Source organism: Mauremys mutica, chromosome 12, assembly GCF_020497125.1.
Source record: "Mauremys mutica isolate MM-2020 ecotype Southern chromosome 12, ASM2049712v1, whole genome shotgun sequence".
In the NCBI taxonomy this organism is placed as follows: Eukaryota; Metazoa; Chordata; order Testudines; family Geoemydidae; genus Mauremys; species Mauremys mutica.
Window position 1 is genome coordinate 35,374,164 of NC_059083.1, and position 12,600 is coordinate 35,386,763.

Sequence of the window (12,600 nt, forward strand, 5' to 3'; positions counted from 1 at the left end):
CCTGGACAGCCCCTTTGCATCTTTGAGATGCTCCTGTTGTGTCACACCCACACCCCGCACTCACTCAGTGTTAGTTCTGGACATCAAGCAGGCGACACATGAAAACATCAGAGGCTGCTCAATGGGCCATACTTAGTTTTGCAGAGATTTGTAGATGTTAAGGCAAGAAGAGACCTTTGGATCATCCAATCATAGAATCATAGGACTGGAAGGACCCCAAGAGCTCATCGAGTCCAGTCGCCTGCACTCAAGGCAAGACTAAGTACTATATAGATCATCTCTGACAGGGGTTTGTCTAACCTGCTCTTAAAAATCTCCAAAGATGGAGATTCCTCAACCTCCCTAGACAATTTATTCCACTGCTTAACCACCCTGACTCTTAGCAAGTTTTTCCTAATGTCCAACCTAAACCTCCCTTGCTGTAATTGAAGCCCGTTGATTCTTGTCCTATCATGAGAGGTTAAGGAGAATAATTTTTCTCCCTCCTCCTTGTAACAACCTTTCAGTACTTGAAAACTGTTATGTCCCCTCTCAGTCTTCTTTTCTCCAGACTTAACAAATCCAATTCTTTCAATCGTCCCTCATAGGTCATGTTTTCTAGACTTTAATCATTCCTGTTGCTCTTCTCTGGACTTTCTCCAAGTTGTCCGCGTCTTTCCAGAAATGTGATGCCCAGAACTGTACACAAGAATCCAGTGGAGGCCTAATCACCACGGAGTAGAGTGGAAGAATGACTTCTCGTGTCTTGATTTCAACGCTCCTACCAATACATCCCAGAATGATGCTGGCTTTTTTGCAACGGCATTACACTGTTGACTCTTACTTAGTTTGTGGTCCACTATGAGCCTTGGATCCTTTTCCGCAGTGCTCCTTCCTAGGCAGTTATTTCCCATTCTGTATGCGTGCAACTCATTGTTCCTTCCTACGTGGAACACTTTGCATTTCTTCTTATTGAATTTCATCCTATTTACCTCAGAACATTTCTCCACTTTGTCCAGATCAGTTTGAAAGTTCATCCTATACTCCAAAGCACTGGCAACCCCTCCCACTTTGTGTCATCTGCAAACTAGGCCACGATCTAAATCACTGATGAAGATATTTAACAAAACCGGACCCAGAACTGAGCCCTGTGCGACCCCACTCGTTACGCCCTTCCAGCCTGACTGCGAACCACTGATAACTACTCTCTGAGAACAGTTTTCCAACCAGTTATGTACCCATCTTAAAGTAGCTATCAAGGGCTGGTTTGACACGATTTGTTCTTGATAAATCCATGCTGGCTATTGCTTAGCACCTTATAGATTCCCAGATTCTAGGACTGGAAGGGACCTCGAGAGGTCATCGAGTCCAGTCCCCTGCCCTCATGGCAGGACAAAATACTGTCTAGACCATCCTGCATAGACATTTAGTTAACCTACTCTTAAATATCGCCAGAGATGGAGATTCCACAACCTCCCTAGGCCAATTATTCCACTGTTTAATCACCCTGACACTTAGGAACTTTTTCCTAATGTCCAACCTAAACCTCCCTTGCCGCAGTTTAAGCCTATTGCTTCTTGTTCTTTCCTTAGAGGCTAAGGTGAACAAGTTTTCTCCCTCCTCCTTAGGACACCCTTTGAAATACCTGAAATCTGCTAACATGTCCCCTCTCAATCTTCTCTTTCCAGACTAAACAAACCCAATTCTTGTAGTCTTCCTTCATAGGTCATGTTCTCTAGACCTTTAATCATTCTTGTTGCTTTTCTCTGGACCTTCTCCAATTTATCCACATCTTTCTTGAAATGCGATGCCCACAACTGGACACAATATTCCAGTTGGGGCCTAACCAGCCCACAGTAGACTGGAAGAATGTCTTCTCGTGTCTTGCTCACAACACACCTGTTAATGTATCCCAGAATCACGTTTGCTTTTTTTGAAACAGCATCACACTCTTCACTCATACTTAGCTTGTGTCCACTATAACCCCTAGATCCCTTTCTGCCGCACTCCTTCCTAGACAGTCTCTTCCCATTCTGTAGGTGTGAAACTGATTGTTCCTTCCTAAGTGGAGCACTTTGCATTTGTCTTTATTAAACTGTATTCTGTTAACTTCAGACCGCTTCTCCAATTTGTCCAGATCATTTCGAATTATGACGCTATCATTCAAAGCAGTTGCAATCCCTCCCAGTTTGGTATCATCTGCAAACTTAATAAGCGGACTTTCTAGGCCAATATCTAAGTCGTTGATGAAGATATTGAACAGAGCCGGTCCCAAAACAGACCCCCATGGAACCACACTTGGTCTACCTTTCCAGCAGGATTGGAAACCACCTACTCTCTGAGTACGGTTATCCAGCCAGTTATGCACCCACCTTATAGAAGCTCCATCTAAATTGTATTTGCCTAGTTAATTGATAAGAATATCATGCGAGACCATATCAAATGCCTCACTAAAGTCTAGGTATACCACATCCTTCGCTTCTCCCTTATCCACGAGACTCATTATCCTATCAAAGAAAGCTATCAGATTGCTTTGACATGATTTGTTCTTTACAAATCCATGCTGGCTATTCCCTATCACCTTACCACCTTCCAAGTGTTTGCAGATGATTTCCTTAATTACTTGCTCCATTCTCTTCCCTGGCACAGAAGTTAAACTAACTGCTCTGTACTTTCCTGGGTTGTTTTTATTTCCCTTTTTAGAGATGGGCACTATGTTTGCCCTTTTCCAGTCTTCTGGAATCTCTCCCGTCTCCCATGATTTTCCAAAGAGAATAGCTAGAGGCTCAGATACCTTCTCTATCAGCTCCTTCAGTATTCTAGGAGGCATTTCAGCAGGCCCTGGTGACTTGCAGGCATCTAACTTTTCTAAGTGATTTTTAACTTCTTCTTTTTTAATTTGATCTTCTAAGCCTGCCCCTTCCAATTAGCATTCACTCTGTTAGGCATTCCTTCAGACTTCTCGGTGAAGACGGAAACAAAGAAGTCATTAAGCATCGCTGCCAGTTCCAACTTTCCTCTTACTGTTTCTCCCTCCTCACTAAGTAGTGGGCCTACCCTGTCCTTGGTCTTCCTCTTGCTTCTGATGTATTGATAAAAAGTCTTCTTGTTTCCCTTTATTCCCATAGCTAGTTGGAGCTCATTTTGTGCCTTTGCCTTTCTAATCTTGTCCCTGCGTTCCTGTGTTGTTTGCCTACATTCATCCTTTGTAATCTGCCCTAGTTTCCATTTTTTATACGACTCCTTTTTATTTTTTAGATCATGCAAGATCTCGTGGTTAAGCCAAGCTGGTCTTTTGCCACATTTTTTATCTTTCCTACTCAGCGGAATAGCATGCTTTTGGGCCCTTAATAGTATCCCTTTGAAAAAGTGCCAACTCTCCTCAGTTGTTTTTCCCCTCAGTCTTGAGTCCCATTGGACCGGACCTTTCAGCTCTCTGAGCTTACCAAAATCCACCTTCCTGAAATCCATTTTCTCTAGTTTGCTGTACTCCCTTTTACCTTTCCTTAGAATTGCAAACTCTAGGATTTCATGATCACTTTCACCCAAGCGGCCTTCTCCTTTCAAATTCTCAATGAGTTCTTCCCTATTTGTTAAAATCAACTCTAGAACAGCTTCCCCTCTAGTAGCTTTTTCAACCTTCTGGATGGCCCAGTGGGATCCCAGCTAGGCGGACAGACTGGAAAATGGATCTTCCAGTCTCTCCGTTCCAGGTCTCTCCAGCATTAAGATAAAATTCCCTTCTCCCACCCCCGTCCCCCGCACATTGGGCTCACCACCAAGAGGTATTGGGGCCTGTCTGTATGTGGGGATTCTGCCAGCAGCTCCCCAGCATGGCACCCGGGAGGTTAGCCAAGACCTTGTGCAGAGCCTATACCGCAAGGGAGAGCCACGGCTCAGGGGCTACACCTGCCACAGGACAGCAAGGGGTGGGAACACTGCTGAGACCCCAAACACATACCCTGGCCTCTCTGATTCACATCCTCCTGCAACCTTTGTCCCCGACCATTTCTTCTTTCTCTACACGAGACATTTTCACAAATGTCACAATGCCTTGGTGCTCAACACCATGAAACAACCCTTTCTCCTCCCCAAAGTGCTTTAATGTCCGTTCTCTCTCCCAGACTCACTCCTGCCAGCCATTACAGATGTGTCTCGTTTCCCATTGCACAGATTGGGATGCTGAGGTACAGAGAGAGGAAATGACCTACCCCAGCTCACACAGCAAAGCCATGGCACAGCTAGAGAGAAAAGCCAACAGCTCTCACTCTTGCTGTCATCAGCAGACAACAAGCCCCCCGGGGGAGGGACAGAGGCCAGCAATTGAAGGGGGGTGTGTGTGTGCAATTTTCATTGACACAGTTTTCTGTTAGAAAATCCCAGGAACGTTAATCAAGGTTTATTTGTGGAATCATGAATCAATTTGGATGAAAAATCTTTGCAAAAATATTTTGTTTTCCAAACCAAAAGCATCTCCCGTTTGCGGTGTCCCCTTAAACTGTCTCTTCGCACACAAAGAGGAGACACTTTAATTTAGAAACGAGATAAGATGCTTCAGTCAGGGTAAGCAGTTGCTCCCCTTCATGATTGAAAGATCATAAAATACCAGTAAAATTGACTCTTTCAGCCCTTACACAGCAGACCCCACTGACGGCATGTCCCCGGGGCCGGGTGGGGCCAGGTCACCTTATCAAACCTTCCGATCCCCGGGGGAACGGGAAAGTGCCAGGCTGCAGCGCCACCTAGCGGCCACAGGACAAATCGCCGGCTGCTGCACCTGTGGGCACTGGGAGTTCGCTTAACATGGAAAGCTGCCTAATGCAAGGTTGGCAAAACGGGGCTCTGCTGCACTACATCATCATCTGCAATGACTCAACCCGATAGGACACCTCCTGTGCTACGCTGCTACTAGTGACCCTCTCAAACAGGTCCCCACAGCTCCCCAGCCTCCCCCGACCAGGACGCAGCTAGGAGAGGCTTGTTATCCCTAAGCAACAGAGGGAGAAACGAAGGCTGAGAAAGGCGAAGGGCCTTGTCTTACATCCCAGAGCCTGTCAGCGCAGAGTTCGGAACAGGACCCGGGTGTCCTAACTGTCATACTAACCATCAGTCTGTAGTTTCACGCACTGAATGAGCAGAACAAAGTGACCTCGAATGAGCTACAGACCAACCACCATTCACTCTGATTATTCAGCACATGTTGTAGAAGCACTAGAACATGCGAGAGAACCAGGAACGGCTCAGAGACAGCCAATGGCGAGAAGGAAGGAGAACAATTCACCAAGCAGATGATTGGCTCTGGCTTATTTGCTGGGCCTTAAAAGAGAACAACAAAGGCCTGAGTCTCCTCCCTGTCACTAGATCCCCTGCTCAGCCAATCAGCATTGAGACTCTGGCGGAGGCTGAGGCTTCCCCAGACGGCCCAGGGATGGCTCAGCTCACCAGTGAGGATCGCTCTCAGAGCAGTCTTCCTGTCCCATCTCTTTGGGACAGCCTCCCTCCACGAGGGCTAAAGAGCCCCCCCTCCTCGCCAGTGGAGGGAGGGAAAAGGAAAAAGGCCGGGCCCAGGAACTTAACACCCTGACTTGAATGGACAAAGGCCTTGGTGGTCAAAAAAGTCTCCCACCTTAACCTAGTGTTTTCCATGCCTTGAATTTGGCCTGCACCAGGTGGGTCAGGCTGCCTAGGTACTGAACCTTTCTGGGGCTCTGACCTGCTCCACAGGGACGTCTCTCTTCCCGCTCAATTAGCCGTGGGAAAGGGGAAAACCCCAAGGAGCCTCCTCCTCGCTCGCGCTCACAGGCGTGACCCACAAGCCTCTCTCAGGCCTCAAGGAGAGAGCTACAGAAGGAGACTCTCCGCAGCAAAGCCCCGGGGCTCTCTGAGACGGCCCCAGCCCTGCAGCCTGTCCTACCTGGCCGTTGTCATGGACTCTCTGTGAGATCACCGCCTCCCAACCTCCTTTCACCAATCAGCTGAGGGGCTGCACAAGGCCCTTGTGATGTCACTACCACACCCACCCCTGCCCTGTAGGGCTAATGTCCTGCCCCTGGCCAGCCCCTTTGCATGTTTCAGCTGCTCTCCCTGTGACACCCCGACACACTCAGGATTAGTGCTGGGGATCAAGCAGGCAGCACATGGAAACCTCACAGGCTCTCAAGGTGCCACACTCAGTTTTGCAGAGATTTGGAGACTAACTCAGTTTTGCAGAGATTTGGAGACTAAGGCCACAAGAGACACTTAGATCGTCTCATCTGACCCCTCTGCACATCCCAGGCCTCCTGTATGTCACTCTAGCAAGTTTTGGACCAAAGCAGACTCCACAAAGGCACCTCATCAAGGGATGGATGGAGAAAGCACCACTTCCCTTGGTGGTCTGGAGGAAATTGATGCTGTCGGGGGCAGGGAATTCACCCCAAGGCCACGCTTGTCAGTCTGTATCATAACACGCATGCACAACAGCACTGCACAAAGTTTGTACACGTCACCTTAACTCTGATGGTTCCTAACGTTTAAAGGCCTCCAGGGGTGCAACTTGGAGCTGGGGTAACGCTGAGCCCTCTGTCTCCCCAGCCTGGGCTCCCTCTCACACTGCTGCTAGGAGAAGATGCAGCTCGCTCCCGGCCCTGCACTCACACAAACCTTTGCACAGGCAGGGACACACCCAGCTGCAGGGACTAGGAAGCTTCTCCCCAGATCCCCAGCCTAGGTCCCCGGTGCTGCAGCGTCTTGCCCTGGCCAAAAGCCTGACGGGATCACTTTATTACCCAGTCTGCTCCTCCCTCCAAGTGGAGAGGATCATGCACCAGTCTCTGGTCCTGAGCAGGTGCCCCAAGCACATCTAGCAAAACACAGAGTTTTAGGGGGAAAGAGAACACACATTGATTAACTACGCAAAGATAGGCTTGAAGGGATTGTAAGCAATGAGCGCACAGCTCAATGCAGGTTACCCAAAAACTGAACCTAAAAAACCCTCTGCTTTGGCCTCAGCGGCAGATCTGGGGTGGTGAGAGCTGAAGCTCCAGACTCACTTTCCTGCTCAGCCCCAGCTCTTTCCCCCAGGTCTCTCCCCTTGCCGGCAGGCTCCGGCTCAGGGGCTGGCTCCAGCCACCGCAAAGAGTCCAAACCCTCCCTGCCCCCCAGAGCTGGGCACAAAGGGGGCTAATGCAGCTCTCTCCCCCATACAGACCCGGCTGTGGCTGCAGCAGCAGCAGCCCAGGCACCCACCAGCCCCCCAGCAGCCCCCACACTCCAAATGCCCTGCACCGCACACACCCGCCGGCCTCACAGCTCCTCCCCACCCTCCCATGCTCTCATGGACTCATAGACTCTAAGGTCAGAAGGGACCATTATGATCATCTAGTCCCACTTTCTTCACAACGCAGGCCACAGAATCTCACCCATCCACTTCTAAAACAAACCCCTAACCTATGTCTGAGTTACTGAAGTCCTCAAATTGTGCTTTGAAGACCTCAAGCTGCAGAGATTCCTCCAGCAAGTGACCAGTGCCCCATGCTACAGAGGAAGGCGAAAAACCTCCAGGGCCTCTGCCAATCTGCCCTGGAGGAAAATTCCTTCCCGACCCCAAAGATGCTGATCACTTAAACCCTGAGCATGTGGGCAAGACTGACCAGCCAGCACCCACGAGAGAATTCTCTGCAATAACTCAGATCCCAACCCATCTAACATCCCATCCAGACCACTGGGCATACTTACCTGCTTATCATCAAAGATCAGTTGCCAAATTAATTGCCAAAATTAGCCTATCCCATCATACCATCCCCTCCATAAACGTATTAAGCTTAGTCTTGAAGCCAGATATGTCTTTTGCCCCCACTACTCCCCTTGGAACGCAAGTCTAAACTCCCTAGTGTCCACTTTATATCCACTGGTTCTTCTTCTTCTGCACAGCATCGCTCGTGGAGAACAAGGACCTGCAAATCTACAGTCGTAGTCTATCTTTGTTTAAAGAATGAAAACAAACTAGCGCCTCAGAGGCCCGGAACGAATTTCAGCTGATGGACAGCTTTGCTCAGTGTTTGTACATTTTAACAGGAAAATGTTGAAAGATGAAATTCATTTCACGTCCCCGTTCAGCGGAACTCCTGAACATACAGGAGATGGATATGAAAATATAGATCAATTAAAAAAGAGGACATGTAAGAGAGCAGCTGGACTTGAACCAGAAACCTCTTGAGCCGCAATCAAATGCACCACCACTGAGTTCCCTGAGGCAGCTGAGTGTTGAAGCCAGTAATTTTGAAGAGTATGAAGGGGACACTTATTTCAAAGAGCTTCTCTTCCATTCCCAGACATGGGTGGTTTTAAAAATGGAGTTTCATTACATTTTCTATGTGCATGTAAACACCACAACTTGCACAATCTTCACAACTGCTCAGTCTCACCAGAGCACAATAACTTTGGAGGCCCCACACCCAGCTACCCAGCTCTGCGGCCTTTAACCTCTTCAGCAGTTCTCCAATGCCTTAAAGCCACAGGGCACAGCATGGAATTTGACCCCATTAATCCTAAACAGGGCCGGCTCTAGGCACCAGCGCTCCAAGCATATGCTTGGGGCAGCACTTTCCAAGGGGCGGCACTCCAGCCCCCTTCTCCCCCCCCCCTTTTTTTTTTTTTGCTTGGGGCACAAAAAGCCAGGAGCCAGCCCTGAACCAAGATGTTCACTGCAGTTCTGGATTCAGTCACTAGATGGCGCTCATGGCAGCCTGAGTTGCACAGGCTGAGCTGCAGTTCAGGCTGCCCTGAGCATCATCCCTGGAGCTGAGCCCGGCTGCGGCAGCGGGAGGGGCTCAGCTCCGGGGGATGATGCTCGGGCTCCCCAGCGGCAGGGCAGCCTGAACTGCAGCCCAGCCTGTGGGTAAGCAGCAGGGGAGGGAGGGAAGCAGGGCCCAGGATACAGGGAGGGGGGAGTCGTCCTGCTGCCGCTGCTGCTCTGCTCTGAGTCTCCCCAGGGCGGCGCAGTGTTTCCCTGCCCGAGTGGGCTGTGCAGGGCGCCGCCGGGCTGGGCAGGGGGCGCAGATCCCGGCTCGCGCTGACAGGGCGAGTGGCTGGGCAGCCCGAGCTGCCAGGGGGCTGCCTCCTCCTGCCCCCGGACCCAGCCCGCCGTGCACCTTCCCCGCCTCAGCCCTGCGCTGCCTGCCCTGGGTGGGGAGAGGCAGAGCCCAGCTCCAAGCAGGGCAGCGGGGAATACTGCCCCGCCAGGGGACTCCCCTGGCTCGGGCACCTGAGGTCAGCGTCCGTCCTCTCGGCTCTGCCTGCACGGGGCTGGGGAAGCAGCTGTCAGCGCCTGCCCCCTCAGCCCTTGCACCCCCCATCCCACTCCCAGCCCCTCCACTTGTACCTCCCCCCATCACTCCTTCGCTGCACCCCTTCCTCTTGTACTCTCCCTTCCCCTGCACCTCTCCCCTTGTACCTTCCCCCCAGCCCTCTCCTCCTGCACCTTCCCCTGCACCTCTTCTCCTGCAACCCTCCCGATACCCTCTCTCCTCCACCCTCCTCTGTGAGTACATCACACGCCGCTTCTCTGCCAGTGTAGAGCCCCCAGCACCCCCACACCTGCTCCTCTGCCTGAACCCTCTTTACTAGATCCCCATCTGTCATAAACAGATAGTTATGGGTTAATGCCTCTTTTACCTGCAAAGGGTTAAGAAGTTCACCTAGCCTAGCTCACACCTGACCAGAGGAACCAATGGGGGAACAAGATGTTTCAAAAGGAAGGAGGATTTTTCCTTTGTTTAGTTTTCAGTTTCAGCCAGAATGAAAAAGATCAAGGAACCAGCCTCTTATCAGAGTAGTAAGTTTTAGAAAGGGATAAATAGGTTTATGTTTATTTCTTTGTAACCTGTCTTGTGCGATTAGAGGTAGAATCAAATTGGGTATTTGGGTATTTTCATTGGTGTACTAAGTTTTTGCCCAGGGGAACATCCTCTGTGTTTTGAATCTGTTGTCTGTGAGAGTAGCTGGTATGCTAATCTCTCCCAGGGGGTTTTCTTTTACCTTTCTTTTCTTTAATTAAAAGCCTTTTTCTTAATACCTGATTGATTTTTTCCCTGTTTTTAGATCCAAGTGGGTTGGATCTGGATCCACCAGGAGTTGGTGGGAAAAAGGAAGGAGGATGGTTAATTTCTCCTTGTTTTAAGATCCAAGGGGTTTGGATCTGTGTTCACCAGGAAATTGGTGAAGTTTTTCAAGGCTACCCAAGGAAGGGAGTGCTTGTGAATGGTGGCAGCCAGACCAGATCTAAGCTGGTAATTGAGCTTAGAGCTCCTCATGCAGGTCCCCCACATCTGTACCCTAAAGTTCAGAGTGGGAAAGGAACCTTGACACCATTCCTTTCCGGGTACAAGGTTTGAGGGTTAGTCCCTGTGCCTTCCATGTGCATGTGGAGCACTAAAGATGGGGTTGCAGGGGACGAGGGGATGAGATTTATAGTAAAGTGAAATAAAAATAGGAGAAACGGTTTGATCCCCACTGCAAGTGTAAACGGGGATTGCCGTGGTGAATGAGGAGGTCACGTTTTGGGGGGGGGCAGGGCTGGGGCAGCAGGGTGTGCAGGTGTGTGTGGGGGGGGGGGGAAGAAAGAACCAAGGGCTGGGATAGCAGGGGGGGAGAGGTAGGGGGCAGCCAAAATCTTTTTTGCTTGGGGCAGCAAAAAACCTACAGCCGGCCCTGATCCTAAATCAATTTGGATGGAAAATCTTTGCAAAAATATTTTGTTTTCCAAACCAAAAGCATCTCCCGTTTGTGGTGTCCCCTTAAACTGTCTCTTCGCACACAAAGAGGAGACACTTTAATTTAGAAACGAGATAAGATGCTTCAGTCAGGGTAAGCAGTTGCTCCCCTTCATGATTGAAAGATCATAAAATGCCAGTAAAATTGACTCTTTCAGCCCTTACACAGCAGACCCCACTGACGGCATGTCCCCGGGGCCGGGTGGGGCCAGGTCACCTTATCAAACCTTCCGATCCCCGGGGGAACGGGAAAGTGCCAGGCTGCAGCGCCACCTAGCGGCCACAGGACAAATCGCTGGCTGCTGCACCTGTGGGCACTGGGAGTTCGCTTAACATGGAAAGCTGCCTAATGCAAGGTTGGCAAAACGGGGCTCTGCTGCACTACATCATCATCTGCAATGACTCAACCCGATAGGACACCTCCTGTGCTACGCTGCTACTAGTGACCCTCTCAAACAGGTCCCCACAGCTCCCCAGCCTCCCCCGACCAGGAGGCAGCTAGGAGAGGCTTGTTACACTGCTCTACAGCCAAAATGCTTCTGAAATAAATGGAGTCCAACTTTACTAATTCTGGGTCACTGAGAACGAAAATGATGCTTAAAATTCTTGATTGGCTCTAGTTTTCAAGATATGATATTGGGTCAGTATTTATGACCTTTGACTTGGGAATGGCGGAGGAGAAGTGAGTTATAAAGGGACGGGATCTCAATTTAAACCAGTAATGACTAAAATACATCTTTGACTGGATCTATGAATAAATCTATGAATGGCTTTGGACAGTACTTGCTTTTTAGGCAAAACAAGGAAGGATGCAATCTGAAGCTGGTATTGCGTCATACATGATATGAATTGCATCATGTTATTCCTAGAAGTCATGGATGATGCAATCATAATGAAGCTGAACCAATTGCCCTATATCAGCTCTAGAAATCAGACAGTGTCGTGCTCTCTTATTTGTCAGTGTTTGATTTTGCAAAGGGACCGATTTCTCTTTAGCCAAAGTGAGCACAGATGCCTCGTACTTGTGTGAACAGTGCAGATAACTTCTGCTATGTTTGTGGTGAAGTGACTTTTGCAACACAAAAGTGCAGTATAAATACTATGGTTAAGAAAGCCTATCACTTTTCTTTTGGCTGCAAAATTGGAGATCAAGACAAGAGGTGGGCCCCACGCATATGCTGCAACACTTGTGCAACAAATCTTTGCCAGTGGTTGAACAGCAAAAGGAAATCTATGCCTTTTGCAGTGCCAATGATGTGGAGAGAGCCAACAGATCATACCAGCAATTGTTACTTCTACATGGTGCCTCCAGTTGGGAAAGGAGTGTCAAAGAAGAAAAAGTGAACGCTGCATTATCCAAACACTCCATCAGATCTACGCCCAGTACCCCATGGAGAAGGACTGCTGGTTCATGATGCACCACAATCATTCTCACTTGAGTCAGACGAGGAAGAGGAAGAGGACGAAACTTCTGGTCCTGAACCATCAATGTCACAGGACCCACATTTTCTCCCATCCTCCTCCTCTGAACCACACCTCATAACACAAGGTGAACTGAATGACCTTGTCAGGGATTCGGAACTACCCAAGAGTAAGGCAGAGCTGTTGGCCTCCAGACTACAGCAGTGGAATCTCCTGGCAGGTGATGTTAGGGTTTCCATGCTCCGTGACCGTCAAAAGGATCTTGTCCCATTCTTCTTCATGGAAGGCCATCTTGTAGCCTGCAGCAACATCGATGGTGTGATGGCAGCCCTCAACATCGTTCACAATCCACATGAGTGGAGACTGTTCATTGATTCATCGAAGACGAGTCTTAAAGATGTTTTACTGCAGAATGGCAATGTTTTGCCATCAATTCCACTTGGTCATG